The 27,272-nt window shown below is 45.0% G+C and overlaps 1 protein-coding gene across 2 annotated transcripts in view; it reads right to left on the reverse strand.

Annotated features, from left to right (window-relative positions):
- Positions 1 to 21,112, reverse strand: part of helz (helicase with zinc finger) — a 259,376-nt gene extending 238,264 nt beyond the window's left edge. For both annotated transcript variants that reach the window (XM_038777996.1, XM_038777990.1), the window contains exon 1: positions 21,034 to 21,112. The gene's annotated coding sequence lies outside the window, so the exon portion shown is untranslated. The remainder of the gene's footprint in view (positions 1 to 21,033) is intronic.
- Between the last annotated feature and the right edge of the window lie 6,160 nt (positions 21,113 to 27,272).

Genomic DNA, 27,272 nt, shown 5'->3' on the forward strand with positions numbered 1-27,272 from the left:
AAAACAATTTTGCCACCAAGCCCACACATATTATCTTAATGCCAGTCTACTTTGGGATAGTTTGTTTTTTAATCATCTAATCGCATTGCTCTGTTGTTCAGAGCTGTCTTCCAGCATTCCCCCTTCAATTCATCACCAGTGTTTGAAGGCGTGCAAAACTGGATAATTTCTCTTCCTATTTCTTTTAGCTCTACACATATGGACGGTCTTAATGCAACCCTACTGAGATCGTAATGTTCCAGCACTAACAGAAACCTTTACTCACACTGTCATCACTTCCTCTCAAAAATATGATCAATTTTATTAAGTGCCCTGTCATACATAATCAGTCAGATCAGCAGTATAGCTACTATGTCATAGCTCTCAATAGTTACTCATGCTCAAATTTGAATCCTGTCTCCAATTTCTTGAAGTTTTAATCCTTAGTTCTTTTTCCTGGTTTCTCATTTATTATTTTTATATCCCTCACCTCTTTTGGTTTCACTTTTATCTCAACTCTTCATTTTCCCTTCTCTTTTGGTAAAGTTTCCATGATTTATTTTATTTAAGCTTTCCTCGTCTATTACAGTAACTTTATTGATCCGGTTCATCTTTCCTGTCTTAAGCCTTGATGTTTCTTACATTCCTGCCATTATGAAGCTTTGGAAAGATCAGAGGCGATTTACTAGGATGTTGCCTGGTATGAAGGGAAGGTCTTATGAGGAAAGGCTGAGGGACTTGAGGTTGTTTTCGTTAGAGAGAAGGCTGAGAGGTGACTTAATAGAGACATACAAGATAGTCAGAGGGTTAGATAGGGTGGACAGTGAGAGTCTTTTTCCTCGGATGGTGATGACCAACACGAAGGGACATAGCTTTAAATTGAGGGGTGGTAGATATAGGACAGATGTCAGAGGCAGTTTCTTTACTCAGTGAGTAGTACGGGTGTGAAACGCCCTGCCTGCAACAGTAGTAGACTCGCCAAATTTAAGGGCATTTAAGTGGTCACTGGATAGACATATGGATGAAAATGGAATAGTGTAGGTCAGATAGGCTTCAGATGGTTTCACGGGTCGGCGCAACATCGAGGGCCGAAGGGCCCGTACTGCGCTGTAATGTTCTATGTTTCAAACTCCCTCCACTACAATGCGGCTTGACCTGACCGCCATCAGTTTTCAAAACAGGAGTGCAACCAGAAAAGCTAAGATGTCGTCTCAAAGAATAAAGCAAGTAAAAGAGGAGGAAACTGAAAATCAAGCTCACTTTCTTTCCTTTCTGCACTTACCGCCAACATCTTGGCAGATCACCACGAACCAGAAAACTCACCCAGTCTCAAATGCCATGGCTACTGGACCAGGTCAGAGGTGGAGTATTCTATGGCCCCGGCACACCTCCTGGCTTCCCAAATTACCACCACACAGAAGACACAAGTCAGAACTGAGATGGAACACTTTTCATTTGCTTGGATGGGTGCAGCTGCAATAACACTGAAAGGAGTTCAACAGCATCCAAGGGCAGATAGATCATTTGATCTGCAGCCCATTTAACATCAGCGCATGGATCTTCATTAGTGTCACAAGTAGGTTTACATCAACGCTGCAAGGAAGTTACTGTGAAAATCCCCCTAGTCGTCTCACTATGGCGTCTGTTCGGGTACACTGAGGGAGAATTCAGAGTGTTCAATTCACCTAACAAGCACGTCTTTCGGGACTTGTGTGGGAAAACCGAGCACCCGGAGGAAACCCGCGCAGACACGGAGAGAACGTGCAGACTCCACACAGACAGTGACCCAAGCCGGGAATCGAACCTGGGTCCCTACTGTGGTGATGTAACAGTGCTAACCACTGTGCTAACGTGCCGCCCATAAGGCTGTGCACCTTCTACAGAATGCACTACAGCTTAAGGTTTCTTCAACAGTACCACCCAAACATTTTCTTCAGTGCAGTGGGAGGGTCACAACTGCCACACAGAAACATCACCTCATCACACATGATCCTGACAGACATCCATTACCATTCCTTTAATGTTACTAGGTCAAAATGCCGACCCAACAGCATCGTACATGGGAACATAGGTATTAGGAGCAGAAGTAGGCAATTCAGCCTTTCAAACTTGCTCCACATTCAATCAGATCACTGCTGATCCCTTCCTGGTCTCAAATCCACCTCCCTGCCTGTTCCCCATATCCCTTTAACTCATTTGTAATCAGAAATGTATATCTCCTTCTTGAAACCATTTACTGATTCAGACTCTAGCACACTATGGGGCAGCGAGTTCCACAAATTCACCATCCTCTGCGAGACGTAGTTCCTCCTCATCTCAGTTCTCAACCGATATCTGAGACCATAAGAGTACTTAACCAGAGGGAACTGCAGTAATTCAACGCAGCAGCTCACCTCCACCTTCTCAAGGGCAACTAGGATTAGGCATTAAAACTGCACTTGCTGGCAACACCCTTATATAAAGATAAAGTTAAAAACATACTAACTCTTTAAAGAAGGAATCTGGGGTAGTCTCTATGTCTGCTATTAAAATGGTGCTCCTGATAAATGGTGCACTAGTTGGATGAAAGCAAACAATTTTATTCACTTTTCTTCCTCTCTCCATACCAATCCAACTGGGTCATTATAGCCAAAGCTACACTGGGAGGGCAACCAAGATTTGGCAAAGCTTGCCAACTGAAAATAAACAAGCTTAAAAAACAACTCAATGCAGGTGGGAGTACAACATTTGCCATATTTAACAGGTCACAGTAAGTAAACTTTTATGTGTTGCATTAAAAGAGAGTATGTCAAGTATGTGGAGCATTTAACTAGCTATATTTTCATGTCAAAGTGGTTGCCTGCCTCCCAGATTCAAAGATTCCACCCTAGCAATGCATTTACAGTACAAATAGCAGACGGATTTACATGTACTCCACTGAAATTGAGAAATCCTCTTTTAGCCATGACTTTTAGAAAGTAAAACTAAAAATACAATAAAATCTTGTTATACAGTCAAACATTGGGTGAGACCCAGCCTCAACCCTAGCTACTTCAATTAATAGAACTCCTGCTGCAAATCAACTGCAAGAGTTGAAACTTTACGTGACCCTCAAAGCCAATATTTTACCATTCTATAAAAAACAATTGAAGTAATGGTAAAATGGGAGATTATTTTAATGTACAAATAGAATTGGATACTATAGTGAAAACGCTGTTAATTTAACTATTGGAATACTGTGTACTGCTAAATCTCCATGCTCATACACAATTGTATTAAAATTATCACAGATGGAAAGCAAACAGCTATAAGAATGAAATCAAAAAATGAAAATCGCTTATTGTCATAAGTAGGCTTCAAATGAAGTTACTGTGAAAAGCCCCTAGTCGCCACATTCCGGCGCCTGCCCGAGGAGGCTGGTAGAGGAATTGAACTGCGCTGTTGGCCTGCCTTGGTCTGCTTGAAAAGCCAGCTATTTAGCCCTGTGCTAAACCAGCCCAGAATTATTAGATTACAGCTATCTCAAAGCTATGAAATATCTGGATTATAAAGAAATATAATATTACAACATGGCAGCTCATTATTACCATTTAAATGCCAGCATATGCAAACTTCTATCAGAAATTAGCATGTGTGAGAAATGTGTATGTGAAGTTACAAGTCTTATTCATGCAGGGGAGATGGGGAATGCAGCATACAGTAACAACTGGCATTTACATAGAGTCTTTAATGTAGCAAAACATGCCAGGACACTCCTAAGGTGCATTATCAAATAACATTTTACATCAAACCACAAGAGTAGATACTGGAGCAACTTGGTCAAAGAGGCAAGTTTTAATGAGTGATTGAGAGATGAAGATGCGACAAAGATGGGATGCACCAGAGGCCAGAATTGGAGAAACGCGGAAATAGGGTTCAAGGAGGTTACAGAGATCAGAAAGGGAGAGGTCATGGTGGAAATGAGTTTCGTTATTTGCAGGCGAGGGACTTTGTACGGAGGCAGGTATCGACCTTTCCAGACCTGCCGCCCCTGGGGCTACAGGATAGGATGGTGTCGAAAGCGGGAGATGGGGAGGGGGAGGTATCGGAAATTTATACGGAGCGGGTGGACTGGGAAGGAGACCCGATAGGGGAGGTAAGGCAGCAATTGGAGTAAGTGTTGGGTAAGGAGCTGGAGGCTGGGCTGTGGGAGAATGCCCTGAGGCGAGTTAATGCGTCCTAGTCATGTGCCAGGCTTAGCCTTATACAATTCAAGGTGATCCACAGGGCATATATGACTATGGCCCGGGTGAACAGGATTTTTGAAGGGGTGGAGGACAGGTGTGGGCGGTGTGTGGGTGGGCCCGTGAATCATGTCCATATGTTTTGGGCTTGTCCGAAACTTGGGGGATTCTGGCAGGGGTTTGCCGACATTATGTAGAAAGTTCTGAAAGTAAGGGCGGTCCAGAGTCCAGAGGTGGCGATTTATGGTGTGTCAGAAGACCCAGGAGTCCAGAGAGATTGATGTTTTGCCCTTGCCTCCTTGGTAGCCCGGAGACAGATCTACGGATCATGTTAGCAAGGAGGGACTCGGACTCGGACCCCCCCCCCCCCCCCCCCCCCCCCCCCAAATGTCAGGGATGTGGCTGAGTGATATGGCTGGGTTTCCCAGGCTTGAGAAAATTAAGTTCGCCCTGAGGGGATCGATGTTAGGGTTTGCCCTTCTTTGAAAAGAATTTAGCTGTCGTGGGAAATTTCTGTTGGGGTGTTGGGTATGTTAGCCATGTTGGCTGGTTTTGGGTGTGTGGTTGCCCATGATATTAAAATTTATATTATAAATGCCTCTAAGATATTTTTCCAAAAAAGGGTGAAGTCATGATGAGATGTAGAAACAAAAATGAGAATCTTCAATTCCAGACTTTACTGGAACATAAACACACCTTATAGGAAAATAGGATGGCAAGATAGGATACATGCACCAGTGGAGTTTTAAATGAGTTGAAGTTTATGGAGGATGGAATATGGACAAGTGAGCTGTGAAGTAGATATCAAGTCTAGAATTTAATAGAGCTATGGCTGAGGGTTCCAACAACAGATAAATGGAGGCACCAACAATGACGAGTAAAGTTACAGAGATGGTAGTCTGCCATGTCTATGGAGTGGATGGGGTGGGAAGCCCATCACAGAATAATATACGGTTGCAAGTCTTGAATAATGACTAAGGATAGCAATAAAGACAGCAACTAAGCAAAGGTGTGTGACAGAGACTGAAAACAACGGCTTAGCCATTCTCAATATTTAACTGGAGCAAAGTTCCGCCGACCCGGGATTGATTGTCTATAAAGAAACATAAAACATGAGCAGAAAGGGAGGAGGTCAACTATCCATCCTCTCGGTCACAGAAATGTACATGTAGTGACAATCTTACTCAACAAGAAATAAAAATGTAGACTGCATTGTTCTGCAGTAGATACATCATTTAAGATGTATCTAGACAGATACATGAATGGGCAAGGAGCAGAGCGATACAGATCCTTAGAAAATAGACGACAGTTTCAGACAGAGGATCTGGATCGGCACAGGCTTGGAGGGCCGAAGGGCCTGTTCCTGTGCTGTAATTTTTTTGGTTCTCTTTGTTCTTTGTATATTTTGAGTGTCAACATTGTTTACCATATTGTGGAAGATGGATTTCATCCATACTTTCCCCCCAAAATTGTCATCTTAATTATACTGTGCCAGTTAGAAGTTAGGTGCATGCTCACAAATGATTTCTGATTTTCAGTCATGAATAATTGTGAATAGATCCAGAAATTTCCAGTACACAAAAATAATGAAAATAATTGTTTCATTCATGACTTTACGTAAAGTTGATGCAAATTAAAAAATGGCTTGTTAGCTCGAGTTGGCACACTCTTTCATTGTCTGGGATCTGGAGTAGTCCATATAAGAATGACTGAGAAATAGCCACATTTTCATGGAATCATCTACTTACTTCACAACACTCCTTTTGTGGTGCACATAAAAGTGCCATAAGACTGAATTCTAACAATCTATTTCCCCTCTTTACTGCTTTCATTTGGCATAATTTTGCACATAGACACAAGCTTTACATGCACTTAATTCAAAATGCAGTCAATGTAAGCACAGACAAGAGTCAACACCTTTACCATGGAATTACACAAAAAAACTGCATCCCAATTTTCACCATGGGAAATAAACAAATTCTGTGGCCATTGCACTGCTAACCTTTTTTGTCACAACTCAAAACTACTCGAGCAACAATATTTGCCGTTTTTAAACTTGTTCAATATTTTCCACCAGTTTGCTAATTAAACAATTTTTAAACAAACTTTCATCTTAGAAACATATAGGTGCTATACAGATAATCACCATGTGCCATTTTAGGGTGCACATTTTAAGGTTCAACACGATAAATACATATAATAATCATCTTTATTAGTGTCACAAGTAGAAACAGCATGGTAGTGCAGTTGTTAGCACTGCTGCCTCACGCCGCCGAGGACCCACGTTCGACCCCAGCCCAGGGTCACTGCCCGTGTGGAGTTTGCACATTCCCCCAAGACTGTGTGAATCTCACCCCCACAACCCGAAATAATGTGCAGGGTAGGTGAATTGGCCGCGCTAAATTGCCCCGCAATCAGAAAAACAGAACTGGGTACTCTAAATTTATTTTTTTAAATTTTAAAAGTGTCACAAGTAGGCTTACATTAACACTGCAATGAAGTTACTGTGAAAATCTCCTAGTCGCCATTTCCAGCCCCTGTTCGGGTACACTGAGGCAGAATTCAGAATGTCTAATTCACCCAACAACACGGCTTTTAGGACATGTGGGAGGAAACCGGACCACCCAGAGGAAACCCACGCAGACACACTGAGAGCGTTCAGACTTCACGCAGACAGTGACCCAAGCCGGGAATCGAACCCGGGTGCCTGCCTCTGTGAAGCAACAGTGTTAACCACTGTGCTACTATGCCGCCCTATGATTATGTGCAACGGTGTTGAATATTCTGGTGAGCCAATCACATCCACAAGTGACCTCCTGTAAAATGTACTCTTTTTGATCTAGCAATGTCATGCCCAAGTTATCACAATCCAATAATCACTCACAGCAGGAATAAGGTGGGTGAACTTAAGGCATGGATCAGTACTTGGGACTACGATGTGGTGGCCATCACGAAACTTGGATTGTAGAGGGACAGAAATGAGTGTTGATGTTCCTGGTTATAGATGTTTCAATAAGATTAGGGAGGGTGGTAAAATAGGTGGGGGGGTTGCATTATTAATTAGAGATAGTATAACAGCTGTAGAAAGGTAGTTCGAGGAGGATCTGCCGACTGAGGTAGTATGGGTTGAAGTCAGAAATAGGAAAGGAGCAATCACCTTGTTGGGAGTTTTCTATAGGCCCCCCAATAGCAGCAGAGATGTGGAGGAACAGATTGGGAAACAGATTTTGGAAAGGTGCAGAAGTCACAGGGTAGTAGTCATGGGTGACTTCAACTTCCCAAACATTGAGTGGAAACTCTTTACATCAAACAGTTCGGAAGGGGTGGTGTTTGTGCAGTGTGTCCAGGAAGCTTTTCTAACACAGTATGTAGATTGTCCGACCAGAGGGGAGGCCATATTGGATTTGGTACTTGGTAACGAACCAGGGCAAGTGATAGATTTGTTAGCGGGGGAGCATTTTGGAGATAGTGACCACAATTCTGTGACTTTCACTTTAGTAATGGAGAGGGATAGGTGCGTGCAACAGAGCAAGGTTTACAATTGGGGGAAGGGTAAATACAATACTGTCAGACAAGAACTGAAGTGCATAAGTTGGGAACATAGGCTGTCAGGGAAGGACACAATTGAAATGAGGAACTTGTTCAAGGAACAGATACTATGTGTCCTTGATATGTATGTCCCTGTCAGGCAGGGAAGAGATGGTCGAGTGAGGGAACCATGGTTGACAAGAGAGGTTGAATGTCTTGTTAAGAGGAAGAAGGATACTTATGTAAGGCTGAGGAAACAAGGTTCGGACAGGGCACTTGAGGGATACAAGATAGCCAGGAGGGAACTGAAGAAAGGGATTAGGAGAGCTAAGAGAGGGCATGAAAAATCTTTGCCGGGTAGAATCAAGGAAAACCCCAAGGCCTTTTACACATATGTGAGAAATATGAGAATGACTAGAGCGAGGGTGGGTCCGATGAAGGACAGTAGCGTAAGATTGTGTATCGAGTCAGAAGAGATAGGAGAAGTCTTGAACGAGTACTTTTCTTCAGTATTTATGAAGGAGAGGGGCCATATTGTTGGAGAGGACAGTGTGAAACAGACTGGTAAGCTCGAGGAGATACCTGTTAGGAAGGAAGATGTGTTGGGCATTTTGAAAAACTTGAGGATAGACAAGTCCCCCGGGCCTGACGGGATATATCCAAGGATTCTATGGGAAGCAAGAGATTAAATTGCAGAGCTGTTGGCAATGATCTTTTCGTCCTCACTGTCAAAAGGGGTGATACCAGGGGATTGGAGAGTGGCGAATGTCTGCCCCTGTTCAAAAAAGGATCTAGGGATAACCTTGGGAATTACAGGCCAGTTAGTCTTACTTCGGTGGTAGGCAAAGTAACAGAAAGGGTATTGAGGGATAGGATTTCTGAACATCTGCAAAGATACTGCTTGATTAGGGATAGTCAGCACGGATTTGTGAGGGGTAGGTCTTGCCTCACAAGTCTTATTGAATTCTTTGAGGAGGTGACCAAGCATGTGGATGAAGGTAAAGCAGTGGATGTAGTGTACATGGATTTTAGTAAGGCATTTGATAAGGTTCCCCATTGTAGGCTTGTGCAGAAAGTAAGGAGGCATGGGATAGTGGGAAATTTGGCCAGTTGGATAACAAACTGGCTAACCGATAGAAGACAGAGAGTGGTGGTGGATGGCAAATATTCAGCCTGGAGCCCAGTTATCAGTGGCGTACCGCAGGGATCAGTTCTGTGTCCTCTGCTGTTTGTGATTTTCATTAACGACTTGGATGAGGGAGTTGAAGGGTGGGTCAGTAAATTTGCAGATGATACAAAGATTGGTGGAGTTGTGGATAGTGAGGAGGGCTGTTGTCGGCTTCAAAGAGACATAGATAAGATGCAGAGCTGGGCTGAGAAGTGGCAGATGGATTTTAACCATGAAGAGTGTGAGGTTGTCCATTTTGGAAGGACAAATATGAATGCAGAATACAGGGTTAATGGTAGGGTTCTTGGCAATGTGGATCTTGGGTCTATGTTCATAGATCTTTGAAAGTTGCCACTCAAGTGGATAGAGCTGTGAAGAAGGCCTATGGTGTGCTAGCGTTCATTAGCAGAAGGATTGAATTTAAGAGCCGCGAGGTGATGATGCAGCTGTACAAAACCTTGGTACGGCCACATTTGGAGTACTGTGTGCAGTTCTGGTCGCCTCATTTTAGGAAGGATGTGGAAGCTTTGGAAAAGGTGCAAAGGAGATTTACCAGGATGTTGCCTGGAATGGAGAGTAGGTCTTACGAGGAAAGGTTGAGGGTGCTCGGCCTTTTCGCATTAGAACGGAGAAGGATGAGGGGCGACTTGATAGAGGTTTATAAGATGATATGGGGAATAGATAGAGTAGACAGTCAGAGACTTTTTCCCCGGGTGGAACAAACCATTACAAGGGGACATAAATTTAAGGTGAATGGTGGAAGATATAGGAGGGGGGATTCAGAGGTAGATTCTTTACCCAGAGGGTAGTGGGGGCATGGAATGCACTGCCTGTGGAAGTAGTTGAGTCGGAAAGATTAGGGACCTTCTTAATCTAGGACAAAAGTTAGGGCCTGTTCTGTGCTGTATTTTTCTATGTTCTAACAGCTACATTTTCTGCAACAATCTTCTTGAGTTCATGTCGCCTGGGTGCTCTACTGCAAGATTCCAATGAATATATGGGCCACAGTGTCAAGCAACTATCTGTAATATTCCTGTCCGTGAAAATCTTTTTGCCTTCCCCAGTCAATTTCTGCACAAACACCAAACCTGGCCCATAATGTCCCAATGATGTCAAAAACCCAGTTTTGAAGAACATATATCAATGATCCCAAACATAATTTTATACCTATTAGTACTTATTAATTCAGTGTGACGGGAGATCACTGGTGGCGGTGGATGACTGCACTTGCAGCATCATGAGCCTATACCAGAAGGACAGATCGCCCTTGTAGCACCAGCATGCTATAAAAGACATAAAACCTGCATCAAAAGGTGCACGGCAGTAGCATTAATTCAATTTTGTCTTTTTAAAGAATTCATTCTCAGAATGTGGGCATCATTGAGGAGGCCAATGCCTTCTCAGGAAGGAAATCTGTCATTCTTACCCCCATTTGGCCAACATGTGACTCCAGATCCACGCAAAGTGGTTGACTCTTAACTGTCCTCTGAAATTACCTAACAAGCCACTCAGTCATAAGAACGCACAACAGAAAAACTGAAAATAGAATAAGGCCGGACTGAGCACTCAGCATCAACCTAGGTTCTGTAAACAAAGCACACCCTGCCCGGTGGACCCTGCAAGGTCCTGCTTACTAACAACTGTGGGCTTGTATTAAAATTGGGAGAGCTGTCCCACAGACCCATCAAGCAACAGCCTAACATAGTCATACCAAATCGCACCTTACAGAATGCCCCAAACACCACCATCATCCCTGGCTATCCAACAGGACAGACCCATTAGAGGTGGCAGTACAATGGTATACAGTTGGGAGGTAATTCTCAACATCTACTCATGGTATCAGGTCAAACATGGGTAAGTAAGGGAACCTCCTGCCGATTACCACTTCCCAGGTCAATAATGGGAGGCAGTGGTATTGGCACTGGACTTGTAAACCAGAGACGCAGCGTAATGCTCTGGGGAGCCAGGTTCAAATCCCACCATGACAGATGGTGAAATTTGAATTCAATAAAAATCTGGAATTAAAAGTCGAGTAATTACCATCAAATCATTGTCAATAGTTGTAAAAACTCATTTCTTTCAAGGAAGTGATAGAATACCCTGCACTTCTTGCCTGGATGAATGCAACTCCAACAACACTCAAGAAGCTCGACACCATCCAGGACAAAGCAGCTCGCTTGAATGGCACCCCTTCCACAAATGTTCACTCTCTCCAGCACATTTGCAACATCTACAAGATGCACTGCAGGAACTCACCAGGACTCTTTAGGCAGCACCTTCCAAAGCCTCAACCACTACGGTCTCGAAGACCAAGGGCAGTAGATACATGGGAAGACCACCACGTGAAAATTCCCCTCCATTTCACTTACCATCCTGACTTGTAAATATATCACCATTGCTCCACTGTCACTGGGTTAAAACCCTGGAACTCCCTCCGTAGCAGCACTGTGGGTGTCCCTACACCACATGGACTGCAACAGCTCACCTTCTCGGGGGCAATTAGCAACGGGGCAAAAAAATGCTGGCCTTGCCATCAATGCTCAATCCCATGAACAAATAAAAATATTTTGCCCTTCCAGGCTTATCCTGAGACGGTGGTGATTGGTTTTCTTCTTTAAGCCACAAATTCTCCATTGTGGTTTAATGCAACTAGGTTGCTTACTAGACTACTTCAGAGAACAGTTAAGAGGCAAACAAGATGGTATGAAATTGGTGTCACATAAAGCCACACCAGGTACAAACGACAGACTCCTCTCAACGAACCAGTTGGGTTTTTCAATGAAAATGCGACAGCTTCATGGTCAATTGACTTGCATGTAAACATTATATTGCCGTACTGGTTTATTTTGAAATAAGCCTCGCTTACCTTTCGCACATTCAATGCATGTAAAACTTTTGATGCATTTTTCTTTTAAAGTTCAGACATTACAAAACTGACATACACCAACATGTATTTTACATCTGTTTAAACATCTAGCTACCATTAGCACAAAAAATAAACCTAACTAATGAAACTAAATGCCTTTCAATTCAATATTGATGATACAACAGATTAGCACCAGAATTGTTTGATACATGCTGCTGCTATATGCTGTATTCCCCTCTCTCGCTCACTTAAATTTGATTTCTTTCCCACCTGAAAATTCCCAACTTATGCTTGCATGCAGTTCCACAAGTGACAGAACCCTCTGCTACCCAGTTCAAGAAGGATTCTACTTCATGCGCGTCAGGAATCCACACTTGTGGACATTGGATGAGGTCAGTGTGAAGCTCAGTTATACCTCCATTCTTTTTATTAACAAACCTCTTTTCACCATGTTACCTCACCAAGTTTAGTACAGCAAGGGATTTTGAAGGCAGCCAACAGCTGAAAACTATAAACCAGCGAGAATACACCACTTCCTCCAGCAAAGGGGGAGGATTTTGTTTTAAAACGCAATGGCAATAAAGGTGTGTGATACAGGGCTCAAACTACAGAAAATTTGCTTGAATAAAAAGCCAAGCACAAAAAAGAAAGCATTCTGTAAGAACAATCTTTAGAAATTAGATAAACAATTAATGTTACCATAAGATATAGGAGCAGAATTAGGCCATTCGGCCCATCAAGTCTGCTCCGCCATTCAACCATGCCCGGTGTTTCTCATCCCCATTCTCCTGCCTTCGCCCCGTAACCCCAATTCCCTTATTAATCAAGAACCTATCTACCCGAGTCTTAAAGACACTGTGATATGGCCTCCACAGCCTTTTGCGACAATGAGTTCCATAGATTCACCACCCTCTGACTGAAGAAATTCCTCATCTTAGTTTTAAAGGATTGTCCCTTCAGTTTGAGGCTGTGCCCTCTGGTTCTAGGCTCTCCTACGAGTGAAAACATCTTCTCCACATCCACTCTTCTAGGCCTCTCAGTATTCTGATCTCCCCCTCATCCTTCTAAACTCCATCGAGTGCAAACCCAGAGTCCTCAACTGCTCCTCATATGACAAGCCCTTCATTCCCCAGATCATTCTTGTGAACCTCCTCTGGATATCCTTAAAGGCCATCAAATCCTTCCTCACATACGGGGCCCAAAACTGCTCACTATATTCCATATGGGGTATAACCAGAGCCTTACATCGGTTCAGCAGTACATTCTACTCTTGTATTCTAGCATTTGCCTTCTACCTGCCAACTGAACATGAATGCTAACCTTAAGAGACTCATGAATTAGGACTCCGAAGTCCCTTTGTGCTTCAGATTTCCAAAGCCTTTCCTCATTCAGAAAATAGTCTATGTCTCTATTCTTCCCACCAAAGTGCATGACCACACTTTTCCATATTGTATTCCATCTGGTCCCTGCGGAATACCACCAGTCACCGGCTGCCATCCTGAAAAAGATCCCTTTATCCCCACTCTCCATCATCTGCCAGTCAGCCAATCATCCGTCCCAGTACCTTGCCCCTTATACCATGGACTCTTATTTAGCAGCCTCCTATACGGCACTTTGTCAAAGGCCTATCACCTCCATTAGCTCTCCTTTGTCTAACTCCCTCATTACCTCCAAACAGATTTGTCAGGTATGCCTTCCACTTGACGAAGCCATGCTGACTCAGTCCAATTTTACCATGCACTTCTAAGTACTCTGTAATCTCATCCTTAATAATAGACTAAAATTTTACCAACGACCAAAGTCAGGCTAATCAGTCTATAATTTCCCATCTTCTACCTCCCTCCCTTCTTCAACAAGGGTGTCACATTAGCCATTTTTCCAATTCTCTTGGACACTCCGTGACTCCAGTGATTCCTGAAAGGTCCAATGCCTGCACGATCTCCTCAGCTTTGTCCTTCAGAACCCTGGGGTGCCGTCCATCTGAGCCGGGTGATTTATCCACCTTCAGACCTTTCAGCTTCTCCAGTACTTCTCCTTAATGATGGCCACTACAGTCACCTCTGCCCACTGACTTTCATGAAGTTCTGTTATGCCACTGGTGTTTTCCATCAGTTACAAAAGATTCTGAGCACAGAACCTGAATTAATGTTACTTGAAACTGATGAGCCAACTGGCATCATGAACTCTCACGCAGTATGAAAACCAAAAGCTGAATTTTCCCTCAGGCATTCAAACACTGCCTATAATTCAAGGTATACAGTTATTCACATGCCGGTGATCCAATATGTTTGTTTTTGGACCTTTTGTCAGTTGTTACAGGGCTTCAGAAAGTATATTGAAGTCATATATTTCAACAAGTAGAGTTGCACACTCGAGAATTCTCCAGAAATTCAGAGAAGTGCACAAATATTTTTTTTAATGAATTTAGAGTAGCCAATTAATTTTTTCCAATTAAGGGGCGATTTCGCATGGCCAATCCATCTACCCTGCACATCTTTGGGTTGTGGGGGCGAAAGTCACACAAACACAGGGAGAATATGCAAACTCCACACGGACAGTGACCCAGAACCGGGCTCGAACCTGGGACCTCAGCGCCATGAGGCAACAGAGCTAACCCACTGCGCCACCGTGCTGCCCTGAAGTGCACAAACATAAACATACAATCTTCGATCTATATTCAGTAACAGAGTGACTGTTGGAGTGTGAGGAATGCTCCGGTGGGACAATTTATTTTCACTATTCTCCTGGCCAGTTTGAGCCAGCAATAGGCCAAAAAGAGTTAGCTCAAATATCCAGACACTAAATCAAAAATGTTGGAAGTGTTCACTAAATTAATATTCCTTCACCAATGACAGTTTTCTACAAGGATGTGATGAAATTAGTGTTGTCCTGAACCTATCGGAGTATCAATATGCTGCAGGCAAAATTAAATTTCAAGGCACTAGACCTTAATGCGGTGTAGAGCACCTCGAGTGTAGACTGATCCATCATCTCAGATTACTCCCATCACTGATACCACACCGCAACCAATAGCATTTCATATTACCGTAATACAGTTGAAAATTTTCACTCCAAATAAAATCTTAATTTACAATAAAATCTACAGTTGGGTGTTTTTTTTCCTAGCTCAAAATTTCACTTGCCCAACATTATGCTTGACCAATGCAGTATTACACTGTACTAACTTCACCAGAGTGGTGAATCTGTGGAATTCACTGACACTAAAAGTAGTTGAGGCAAAAGCATTGCCTCTGGGGCTCTAGGGGTTGGTTTAGCTCACTCAGCTAAATCGCTGGCTTTCAAAGCAGACCAAGCAGGCCAGCAGCACGGTTTGATTGACCAGCCTCCCCGGACAGGCGCCGGAATGTGGCGACTAGAGGCTTTTCACAGTAACTTAATTGAAGCCTACTCGTGACAATAAGCGATTTCATTTCATTTCATTTTCATTGCGTAATTTCAAGAAGGAATTAGATAAAGCACTTGGGGCTAAAGGGATCAAGGCATATGGTGGGGTGGGTGGAGGTAGGATCAGGGTATTGTATTTGATGATCAGCCATGGTCATAATGAATGGTTCATCAGACGCAAATGGCCTCCTGCTTCTATTTTCTATGCATGTTTCAGTACACATCGCGAATCTGTAGTGTGGATTAAGTGCAATATGCCCACACACTCCCTTTATGGTAACACACTGAAGATCTGCAGTTCAGTTTCCACACGTTACTTCAAAAGCAAAGGAAATAAATTTACAATTAACCACATTCGTTCAATTAGAGTACCTTGGTTCGATCCGAAGTATTTGAACAGGGCCACATAATGACAGCAGCTGAATAAAGGTAAAGGATTGCTCAAAAAGGATTAATTGACTTCTGCACATCAGACAAGTGTGAGCATAGAACACCTGAGACATTGTTTTCAGGCGCAGACACCAGAAAAACATTGGCACAGATTTCAAAACTGATCATTAAAAGACTGTCTTAGCTATGTTAATTACTTATCAAATTTGCCCAATGAGTAGCTGAGCTAAAGTACCCGCCTCAATCCTCAGTCTGCAGCACCCGAGCTGATTTCAACTAGGATAGGGCTAATCTCAACCAGGATAGCTGTAAGGGCATTGGAATTCACTGCAGCACTCCTGATGAAAGAGGGCTGAGAAAAAGGAAAGGCTTGTCACGGAATGCTACAATCCTGATGGAAACGCACATGTGGACATTTGGGTTTGACTTCAATTCCCTCAGTGCTCCAATTACCTGTTGCAACACAGTATAAAAACTAGCACAAAAATGATATCACTTGGACAAAATACTGAACAGCTACCAGCATTCATCAACTTTACTTCGGTAAGGAGCCAATTATCAGGGTATTAGGGGACAGGGAGGAGAAGGGAGAGGAGCGGTGGTAGAGAAAGAGGGAATCACATTTAAAATAGTAGCAGATATTACCTTCCAAAGCCAAATTGAAGACATAGAATCATAGAATCTACAGTGCGGAAGGAGGCCATCCGGCCCATCGAGTCTGCACCAGCCCTTACAAAGAGCACCCTACTGAAGCCTATGTATCTACCCTATCCCCATAACCCCCGCTTAACATTTTTGGACACCAATGGCAATTCAGCATGGCCAATCCACCCAACACGTACATCTTTGGACTGTGGGAGGAAACCAGAGCACCCAGAGGAAACCCACGCAGACATGGGGAGAACATGCAGACTCCACGCAGACAGTGACCCAGCCGGGAATCAAACCTGGGACCCTGGAGCTGTGAAGCAAGTGTGCCAAGCACTATGCTACCGTGCTGCCCCTATATAACATATAACCAAAATCTTGATAAACTAACCAGAATATTATGAGCATGTGTTTCCACAAAGGCACACCGCATATATAATGTGATATATCAGAATTGGAGAGAAGAGTGCCCATCCCTAAAAACACCAGTCAGCACCACCAGCAGGATTATTAATTTGAATGCAGGAACATTGGTAAAAGAGAAAGAATACCCAGTCTCTACCACCACTATAAATAGAGATCATCAAACAACCAGATGAATGAGCGACATTTAATATCAGCCAAGTGACAAGAAAAATGCTTCCATTCGTTCCAAGGATAGTTTTCTTAACTATAATATGCTGAAATGTGCCACTTGGCCACAGCAAGGAGGACAAAGTGGAGGAGGAAGAGAGCGAAAGAACTAGAAGACAAAGAACTAGAAGACAAAGAACAAATGAAAAATATATTCTAGTCCCATCAGAAAATAGGCATTTAAAAAGAAATGTCCAAACCATGCTAAAAAAAAAAACTGTACATAATAAATTGCACTAGATTCAAAACAGCACCCCCTGTTCAAAACAACAATATACCTAAACTTATACATAGAGTTACAAATGAACATATTAAAACACCTCCCATCCATTAAATGGAGATGTCCTGGTCTTGTATGCATTGAATTTTTTTGCAATTCTTTTCAGATTTCCTCTTTAATTTCCTATTTTACCATAGAAGCTATCAAAGCCAAATCTAATCCAGTTCTCACTGGACCTCCTTCACAATGTACCTTCCTATCAAAGAAATTCAACAGCAGTAAAAAGGAATTTGGGCTGATGCTTCCCCTTCTTAACCCATAAACACCAAGACCAAATGCAGCAATCAATAGCACTCCCAGTTGAAATCAGTTACTCATCAAAATGACAAATAGAACTTGAGTCTAGAGAAATTAGCACAACAGGCAGTGTGCATGTCAATCACAGGGAGCTCCCATTTTCTTTTCCTCCCCAAGACTTTTGATATAGTGGAGTGTTCCTTAAATTCAACCTATGGAATTATAAGTGACAGACCGTAGCAAACCATTAACTTCAAATTTCAACTGGTATTTATTATGTTGAAGTCAATTGTTCCAGCCATCTTTAATACTTTAAACTGTCACTTGTCTTCTCCTTGGTTCCGTGCATCACCGAGAATGTCAAAACACAAATGTTTTTCAGAAACATGTCCTACGCGACAGGCTTCGGGTGAAATCTGACATGGCTGTTGCTTCCTCCAATACATTTTTCAGGGATCGAATTAAATCACCAGAGTATTCTGGCTTCATTCACCATTTTTTACGGATTTGCGTGCCTCGCGTCCATTGACTGTCTCCACCTCCCTCTGCCTTGGGACAGTGGGCAGCATAATCAAAGACCCCTCCCAACCGTGTTATTCATTCTTCCAACTCGATCCATTGTGCAGGAGACATACAAGTCTGAGAACATGCACTAACAGGTTCAAAAACTGCTTCTATCCACTGCTACCCGACTCCTGAATGAGCCTCTTATGGACTGATCTCTTCACACATCTTCTCTACAGAGTAGTACTACACTCCGAATGCTCGCCCTTGCCTGTATTTACATAGGACATGTATGTCCTATGTTTTTTTTTCATGTATGGAATGGGTACGCAGAACAATACTTTTCATTATATCTCAGTACATGTGACAATAAAACAAATCCAAAATTTTGCTGGGCTACTTATATGAATAAAGGCAATACTGACCATAAAGAATAAACCAAATGGAACTATTTCCTATACTGTTTCGTGAATCAATATGATCATGGGCAGCATGGTGGCACAGTGGTTAGCACTGCTGCCTCTCGGCATTGAGGTCGCAGGTTCGATCCCAGCTCTGGGTTACTGTCCGTGTGGAATTTGCACATTCTCCCCATGTTTGCGTGGACTTCACCCCCACAATCCAAAGATGCGCAGGGTAGGTGGATTGGCCACGCTAAATTGCCCCTTAATTGGAAATGAATTGGGTATCCTAAATTTACATTTTTTTTTAATGAATCAAGTTGATCGATACAAGCTTGATTTTAAAATTGGATTTAACTGAGAAATACAATTGTGCAGAACAGCAACTCAACAGGCATTTAAACTAAAACAAACTATAGAAAAGAGTTTTCAGAGCACTTCACAGTGCAGTGATTTTGTTTTGTTTTTTTTTAAATAATGGGGACAGGAAGCAAAAAGGGAAGAGTAGAAACGGATGGCATCATTGGAGTGGCAGCATGGTTAATGAACATGTTCCCAATAAAATGTCACTGTTGTACGCAGCCAGCTTTTGCAATGCAGAGTGCCTTTAATTTATTTTGCACAAATGCATGGTTTTAACATCAAGGCACCTTCCAAGTTGCTGCATGGCCACACGAGTGCATAATGTAGCAGGAAGTTTACTTTGGAAATTTTGAAAAAGGAAAAAGGTATTGAAGGAATGGGGGTCTGGAACACATATGCTCAGCCAGTGCCATAATGTGGTACTAAGGCAAACAGAATGAGGGAAGTCCCAGATTCAACCATGGGTGTGCGAGGTTAGCTGATGTCAGCTCGAGTGGCAGGTAGGTACATTCTAATTGGTCTTCTTTATTCTTGAGCTGTGGCAGCAAGCACAGTGGAACATTGGTGCTATATGACACAGCGCAATAATGTTAAGCTTTATGTGCACACTTCCATTCAAGCTGGCTTAATTAATGTTTTTCTGGAAGCAGAGAAATTATAGAGTAAATAGTCAACCATAGTCACACAAGAAGGCTTAAGAGGCTAAATTGTCTATTATGTTATCTCCAGCTCTTGGTCTGTAGCCCTGTAGGTAACAGCACCTCAAGCACAAGTCTGGTGTTCATGGTCAATAAGGGAATTTCTTGATTAATAAGGGAGCAGACTCGATGGGCCAAATGGCCTAATTCTGAACCTATATCTTATGGAGGGGGGGTTGATGGTGGAGGAGGAGAGGTTGGTGAAATTATACTTTAGGGGGGACTCCCATCACTATATCACCAAATTATCAGAAATGAGATTCTGGTTGAAAATTCTGGCACTTTCCAAAATAATTATTGCATCATTTATTAGCTTAATACATTAAGTTTTATTTCAATAAGAAATTATGCAGGCATCTCAAAAGCACTTTAGTGTGATGGATACTGAGTGGACATTGAGCAGAAAGAAAGAGAAAATGACAAGGATCAAGAGGACGATGATTGCAAGGCAATGCCGAGCAAGATAATTTTAGGAGGCAAGGACACAAGATGCCTGAGGGATTAATCACTTTGCCCAACCTCTGTAGAGATTAGAGATTGACGAGTGTGAAGGAAACATATTATTTTTGCCACTGGAAGTCCCTAACTATCCATCTTAAAAGTATGCCGATAAATGTGAGAAAATATTCCCAGGGTTTTCCATTCTTGAGCATTGTAGCATGTAATTAAAAACAAAATGGCTGAGGGACAAAAAAAAGACACTTGGAATATTGTGGCTCCAATTCATGTACTTGAAGAAACTTTCATTAGTATAATTTCACACATCCAAAAGCCAGGAGTAAAACAAAATACAAAGTTCAGGATTTGGACTTTGGAGAGGGCATGAGATTTTTTAAATTGTAATATCTGGTAATTCAAGAAGGGTTGCAAACATGTTTTAACCTTTGTTAGTGGTGACCACTATATACATCAGGTGAGTTCAGCTGATAAAAGTTCTTGTCGGATGCCAGTAAGTGATGTAATACAGCAGTAATGGAATCCCGCATCAAAACAAGTGTTGAGACAATATTGTTCGTGTAACTGGACTAAAATAGATGGAGGAATAGTTCGCCTACATATGTGGGTTTTATTAACAATACAACACGAGCGTAAGGAAAAAGGTTTTATAAAAATAAAGGTTGCTTACTCTACTTTTCGAATTTTGCAGCTTCTGGCAAAGCCAGCTGGTAAATATAGAGCAACAGTGGCGCGTTGGAGTAACACACGGAGTTTTGTAATAATAAAGATGCAGTAGGTTCCCAGGACATTTAGACTGAGGGGTCCAGAATGTGGGGAGAACAGGGCGATCCTTCCCCCTCCCCCCCCCCCCCCCCCCCCCCCGCCGCTTGTTTACACGCTCCACACTCCGGCCTCCACAAGCGCTGGGCCTACACTTTCCACAGCTGAGCTCCCTCCCCAAAACTCGGCGGCGACGACTGTGGAGAGGAGGAGGGAGCCGGGCCTGTGGCGATCGCTGTCCCGGGCCTTGGACTGAGCCACAGCGGCGGCCACAACAGCACCGACCCCCGCCCGCCGGCCGCCCCTTCCCCCCGACCGCCTCCCCTTCAAACAACAACAGACTGACAGCCTCAGCAGCGCCCAGCCAGGCACCAGCGCCCCTCCCCCCCCGCCGGCCTCTCCTACCTCCTCCCCACCCCTCCTCAAACCTTACCCGCCACCGCCAAATTCCTCAAGGGAGCGGCCTAACCTGAGACGGCGGCTGATCGGACACCAACCCAACTCCGCACCTACCTTTGCCTTTACTTTTGCGCCATCTTGGATCCACTTGTCAGCGTCCCCCCGAGGCATTGTGGGGGATGGGCCCACTGCGTCTGCGCGAACTCTTCCAAAGGAGCGCACCCTCAAAGAACCCCAGCAGGTAAAGGGAGTCAGAGACACAGCTGGAGGGGGGTAAGGGGAGTCAGAGTCAGCTGGAGGGGGGGGGGTAAAGGGAGTCAGCTGGAAGGGGGTAAATGGAGTCAGACAGCTGGAGGGGGTAAAGAGAGTGAGACAGCTGGAAGGGGTAAAGTGAGTCAGCTGGAGGGGGTAAAGTGAGTCAGCTGGAGGGGGTAAAGTGAGTCAGCTGGAGGGGATAAAGGGAGTCAGCTGGAGGGGATAAAGGGAGTCAGCTGGAGGGGGTAAAGGGAGTCAGATGGAGGGGAGTAAAGGGAGTCAGAGACACAGCTGGAGGGGAGTAAAGGGAGTCAGAGACAGAAGGAGGGGAGTAAAGGGAGTCAGAGACAGAAGGAGGGGAGTAAAGGGAGTCAGAGACAGAAGGAGGGGAGTAAAGGGAGTCAGAGACAGAAGGAGGGGAGTAAAGGGAGTCAGAGACAGAAGGAGGGGAGTAAAGGGAGTCAGAGACAGAAGGAGGGGAGTAAAGGGAGTCAGAGACAGAAGGAGGGGAGTAAAGGGAGTCAGAGACAGAAGGAGGGGAGTAAAGGGAGTCAGAGACAGAAGGAGGGGAGTAAAGGGAGTCAGAGACAGAAGGAGGGGAGTAAAGGGAGTCAGAGACAGAAGGAGGGGAGTAAAGGGAGTCAGAGACAGAAGGAGGGGAGTAAAGGGAGTCAGAGACAGAAGGAGGGGAGTAAAGGGAGTCAGAGACAGAAGGAGGGGAGTAAAGGGAGTCAGAGACAGAAGGAGGGGAGTAAAGGGAGTCAGAGACAGAAGGAGGGGAGTAAAGGGAGTCAGAGACAGAAGGAGGGGAGTAAAGGGAGTCAGAGACAGAAGGAGGGGAGTAAAGGGAGTCAGAGACAGAAGGAGGGGAGTAAAGGGAGTCAGAGACAGAAGGAGGGGAGTAAAGGGAGTCAGAGACAGAAGGAGGGGAGTAAAGGGAGTCAGAGACAGAAGGAGGGGAGTAAAGGGAGTCAGAGACAGAAGGAGGGGAGTAAAGGGAGTCAGAGACAGAAGGAGGGGAGTAAAGGGAGTCAGAGACAGAAGGAGGGGAGTAAAGGGAGTCAGAGACAGAAGGAGGGGAGTAAAGGGAGTCAGAGACAGAAGGAGGGGAGTAAAGGGAGTCAGAGACAGAAGGAGGGGAGTAAAGGGAGTCAGAGACAGAAGGAGGGGAGTAAAGGGAGTCAGAGACAGAAGGAGGGGAGTAAAGGGAGTCAGAGACAGAAGGAGGGGAGTAAAGGGAGTCAGAGACAGAAGGAGGGGAGTAAAGGGAGTCAGAGACAGAAGGAGGGGAGTAAAGGGAGTCAGAGACAGAAGGAGGGGAGTAAAGGGAGTCAGAGACAGAAGGAGGGGAGTAAAGGGAGTCAGAGACAGAAGGAGGGGAGTAAAGGGAGTCAGAGACAGAAGGAGGGGAGTAAAGGGAGTCAGAGACAGAAGGAGGGGGAGTAAAGGGAGTCAGAGACAGAAGGAGGGGAGTAAAGGGAGTCAGAGACAGAAGGAGGGGAGTAAAGGGAGTCAGAGACAGAAGGAGGGGAGTAAAGGGAGTCAGAGACAGAAGGAGGGGAGTAAAGGGAGTCAGAGACAGAAGGAGGGGAGTAAAGGGAGTCAGAGACAGAAGGAGGGGAGTAAAGGGAGTCAGAGACAGAAGGAGGGGAGTAAAGGGAGTCAGAGACAGAAGGAGGGGAGTAAAGGGAGTCAGAGACAGAAGGAGGGGAGTAAAGGGAGTCAGCTGGAGGGGGTAAAGGGAGTCGGACAGCTGGAGGGGGTGTTAAGGGAGTTGGATACAGCTGGAGGGGTAAAGGGAGTCAGGGATACAGCTGGAGGGGTAAAGGGAGTCAGAGACACAGCTGGAGGGGTAAAGGGAGTCAGAGACACAGCTGGAGGGGAGTAAGGGAGTCAGAGACACAGCTGGAGGGGAGTAAAGGGAGTCAGAGACACAGCTGGAGGGGGTAAAGGGAGTCAGAGACACAGCTGGAGGGGGTAAAAGGAGTCAGCTGGAGGGGGTAAAGGGAGTCAGCTGGAGGGGGTAAAGGGAGTCGGACACAGCTGGAGGGGGGTAAAGGGAGTCAGACACGGCTGGAGGGGGTAAAGGGAGTCAGAGACACGGCTGGAGGGGGTAAAGGGAGTCAGAGACACAGCTGGAGGGAGTAAAGGGAGTCAGCTGGAGGGGGTAAAGGGAGTCGGACACAGCTGGAGGGGGGTAAAGGGAGTCAGACACAGCTGGAGGGGTAAAGGGAGTCAGAGACACAGCTGGAGGGGGGTAAAGGGAGTAAGAGACAGCTGGAGGGGGTAACGGGAGTCAGAGACACAGCTGGAGGGGGTAAAGGGAGTCAGAGACACAGCTGGAGAGGGTAAAGGGAGTCAGAGACACAGCTGGAGGGGGTAAAGGGAGTCAGCTGGAGGGGGTAAAGGGAGTCAGCTGGAGGGGGTAAAGGGAGTCGGACACAGCTGGAGGGGGGTAAAGGGAGTCGGACACAGCTGGAGGGGGGTAAAGGGAGTCAGCTGGAGGGGGTAAAGGGAGTCAGACAGTTGGAGGGGGTAAAGGGAGTCAGCTGGGGGGGGTAAAGGGAGTCAGCTGGGGGGGGTAAAGGGAGTCAGCTGGAGGGGGGTAAAGGGAGTCAGCTGGAGGGGGTAAAGGGAGTCAGCTGGAGGGGGTAAAGGGAGTCAGAGACAGTTGGAGGGGGTAAAGGGAGTCAGCTGGAGGGGGTAATGGGTGTCCGAGACAGTTGGAGGGGGTAAAGGGAGTCAGCTGGAGGGGGTAAAGGGAGTCAGTTGGAGGGGGTAAAGGGAGTCAGTTGGAGGGGGTAATGGGAGTCAGAGTCAGCTGGAGAGGGTAAAGGTTAAATCCAACCTTTATATTCTAGGAACTTGGGCTGACGTGGAATTTTCAGCAGAGAAGCAAGTCATTTGTAAAACTAAATGGAAATTACACCCTAGAACAAGAACAATTCAGCCCCGTTACTCTCCTGAAAGCAATGTGGTGGAGGGTAGCACTGGAACCAATCTTTCCACACTTTATAAACATTTATTTGCATGGATTCATATTGCAAGCAGGCACCTTCTTGCCCATTTCCACACGTTAATCTTGAGGTACTGTCCACTACCTGTATACAATGAAATATAATTAATATACCATCAACTAACCCAACTGGTCAATATCAAAGTTTATGCTCCATATTAGCCTCCTTCCAGTTGACCTTATCTATTCCATTCTCCTTCATGTATTTATCTATCTTCCCCATAAATGTGTTCATCCTGATTACATTAACTATTCCACATGAGGCTAGAGTCACAGTATAAATAGGAGCTAGTTACAGTGCAGACTTTGTTTGCACTGAGTGCTGAGCTTGTTGCATTTGAGTGCTACAGTGAGAGTTTGGTGACTGAGGGAGTATAAGGGTTCATTTTTATTTAAAGTCTAGTATTTCTTTTATTTAGTTAATTAACTTAAAAGTTGCTGTTTGGTTTATAAGAAGGTGAATTTTGAATCAGCTTTAAACAAGGTTCTACTTGTACTTACTTGCAGCTGGAGCTTGTTAATTAGTTAATTGGATTAGGCCAGTTTTCAGAGGCTAGAGTCACAGTATAATTCTGAGCTAGTTACAGTGCAGACTTTGTTTGCACTGGAGTGCTGAGTTTGTGGCATTTGAGTGCTACAGTGAGAGTTTGGTGACTGAGGGAGTGCTGAGCTTGTGGCATTTGAGTGCTACAGTGAGAGTTTGGTGACTGAGGGAGTGCTGAGTTTGTGGCATTTGAGTGCTACAGTGAGAGTTTGGTGACTGAGGGAGTGCTGAGCTTGTGGCATTTGAGTGCTACAGTGAGAGTTTGGTGACTGAGGGAGTAAAACTTGGTGCATTTGAGTGCTACAGTGAGAGTTTGGTGACTGAGGGAGTAAAACTTGGTGCATTTGAGTGCTACAGTGAGAGTTTGGTGACTGAGGGAGTTAGGTGAGGAGGGAGTAAGGTGCTCCTTACATTTCATTTCCTATATCAAAGAGCGTGAAGGGAGCCAGGAGTTTACAGTACAACTGACTGGAAGCAGAGTCGGAGGGCGGAGGTCCAGTTGGTCCACGGGGCAGCTAATTCTGTAAAGTAAGAGGGGATGGAGGCTAGGGTAGTTGCATGCTCCTCCTGTAGGATGTGGGTGGTGAGGGATACCACTGGTGTCCCCGCTGACTATACCTGCGGGAAGTGCACCCAACTCCAGCTCCTCAGAGACCGTGTTAAGGAACTGGAGCTGGAGCTAGATGAAGTACAGATCATCCGGGAGGCAGAGGGGGTTATCGAGAAGAGTTACAGGGAGGTAGCCACACCCAAGGTACTGGACAAGAGTAGCTGGGTTACAGTCAGGGGAAAGAAAACTAACAGGCAGACAGTGCAGGGGTCCCTCGTGGCCGTTCCCCTTCAAAACAAGTATACCGTTTTGGATGCTGTTTGGGGGGGGGGGGGGGGATGGATGACCTACCGGGGGAAGGCCCCAGCGGTCAGGTCTCTGGCACTGAGTCTGGTTCTGGGGCTCAGAAGGGAAGGGGGGAGAATAGAAAAGCAATAGTAATAGGAGATTCAATGGTTAGGGGAATATATAGGAGATTCTGTGGTCGCGAGTGAGACTCCCGAAAGGTATGTTGCCTCCCGGGTGCCAGGGCCAGGGATATCTCGGATCGTGTCTTCAGGATCCTGAAGGAGGAGGGTGAGCAGCCAGAAGTCGTGGTGCACATTGGTACCAACGACGTAGGTAGGAAAAAGGGTGTGGAGGTAATAAACAAGTTTAGGGAGTTAGGCTGGAAGTTAAAGGCCAGGACAGACAGAGTTGGCATCTCTGGTTTGCTGCCGGTGCCACGTGATAGCGAGGCTAGGAACTGCGAGTGCAGTTGAACATGTGGCTGCAGGAATGGTGTAGGAGGGAGGGCTTCAGGTATTTGGATAATTGGAGCGCATTCTGGGGAAGGTGGGACCTGTACAAGCAGGACGGGTTGCATCCGAACCAGAGGGGCACCAATATCCTGAGGGGGAGGTTTTCTAGTACTCTTCGGGAGGGTTTAAACTAATTTGGCTGGGGAATGGGAACCGGATCTGGAGTCCAGCAACTAAGGTAGCCGATATTCAGGACGCCAAAGCACGTAATGATGCAGTGGGGAAGGTAGCACTGACAAAGGAGAGTACTTGCAGGCAAGGAGATGGGTTGAAGTGTGTATACTTTAATGCAAGAAGCATCAGGAATAAGGTGGGTGAACTTAAGGCATGGATCGGTACTTGGGACTACGATGTGGTGGCCATCACGGAAACTTGGATAGAAGAGGGGCAGAAATGGTTGTTGGAGGTCCCTGGTTATAGATGTTTCAACAAGATTAGGGAGGATGATAAAAGAGGTGGGGGGTGGCATTGTTAATTAGAGATAGTATAACAGATGCAGAAAGGCAGTTCGAGGGGGATCTGCCTACTGAGGTAATATGGGTTGAAGTCAGAAATAGGAAAGGAGCAGTCACCTTGTTGGGAGTTTTCTATAGGCCCCCCAATAGCAGCAGAGATGTGGAGGAACAGATTGGGAAACAGATTTTGGAAAGATGCAGAAGTCACAGGGTAGTAGTCATGGGTGACTTCAACTTCCCAAACATTGAGTGGAAACTCTTTACATCAAATAGTTTGGATGGGGTAGTGTTTGCGCAGTGTGTCCAGGAAGCTTTTCTAACACAGTATGTAGATTGTCCGACCAGAGGGGAGGCCATATTGGATTTAGTACTTGGTAATGAACCAGGGCAGATGATAGATTTGTTAGTGGGGGAGCATTTTGGAGGTAGTGACCACAATTCTGTGACTTTCACTTTAGTTATGGAGAGGGATAGGTGTGTGCAACAGGGCAAGGTTTACAATTGGGGGAAGGGTAAATACAATGCTGTCAGACAAGAATTGAAGTGCAGAAGTTGGGAACATAGGCTGTCAGGGAAGGACACAAGTGAAATGTGGAACTTGTTCAAGGAACAGGTACTGCGTGTCTTTGATATGTATGTCCCTGTCAGGCAGGGAAGAGATGGTCGAGTGAGGGAACCATGGTTGACAAGAGAGGTTGAATGTCTTGTTAAGAGAAAGAAGGAGACTTATGTA

This window comes from Scyliorhinus canicula, chromosome 18, assembly GCF_902713615.1.
Source record: "Scyliorhinus canicula chromosome 18, sScyCan1.1, whole genome shotgun sequence".
In the NCBI taxonomy this organism is placed as follows: Eukaryota; Metazoa; Chordata; class Chondrichthyes; order Carcharhiniformes; family Scyliorhinidae; genus Scyliorhinus; species Scyliorhinus canicula.